This window comes from Penaeus monodon, chromosome 31 (assembly GCF_015228065.2).
Source record: "Penaeus monodon isolate SGIC_2016 chromosome 31, NSTDA_Pmon_1, whole genome shotgun sequence".
Classification (NCBI taxonomy): domain Eukaryota; kingdom Metazoa; phylum Arthropoda; class Malacostraca; order Decapoda; family Penaeidae; genus Penaeus; species Penaeus monodon.
In genome coordinates, this window is record NC_051416.1 from 5,414,581 (window position 1) to 5,415,239 (window position 659).

The window sequence follows — 659 nt, forward strand, 5'->3', positions numbered from 1 at the left end:
GATGGAGAGTACCGAAGGAGGCAAAAGACTTTAATCTTAATATTGGACAACATTTTGCCATTCAAATAAAACTTAATTAGTCGGCAATAAGAAAGCAGCGTTCCTTTCCTTTGCCCCCCCCCCCCGGCGTCCCAGCGTGAGTGTGCTGCAATCGCACCTTCGGGTCACGCTCATAGAATGCCGACCTGTGCTATCTCTCATGTGTAATAGCTCATTGATCGTTGCAGCTGTTTGTGTCACGCCGCCGCACGTACGTCTCGCCCAGCCGGCCTGCTGTGCCTACGGACGCAGGTAAAGAGCACACGGCATCGCTACGGCCGGAGGAGGTGACACGCAAAGGCACACGGGGTTAATACGGAGGCCTTGTGGGGTGATAAGGCCGTGTCAGGAGACCTTCCCGTGTGAAACTGCGTCTCGAAGCGTTTCTGTTTCACATAGTTTGGTGTTTTTTTTCTTCTTTCTCTGCTTCTTCCTTCTGATATTCTGTCTTGAATATCTCGAGGGCTCCAGTCGATATATTATTCTGTCATGAATAAAAAAGTAAAATCAGAGCACAAGAGATGATGCAGGTGGTGGTGGGGGAGAGAGGGAAGAGGAGGATGAGAGCAGACTTGCGCCGTAGTGCTGAGGGCAAGTCGTGGTAGGTGGCGCTACTAGTG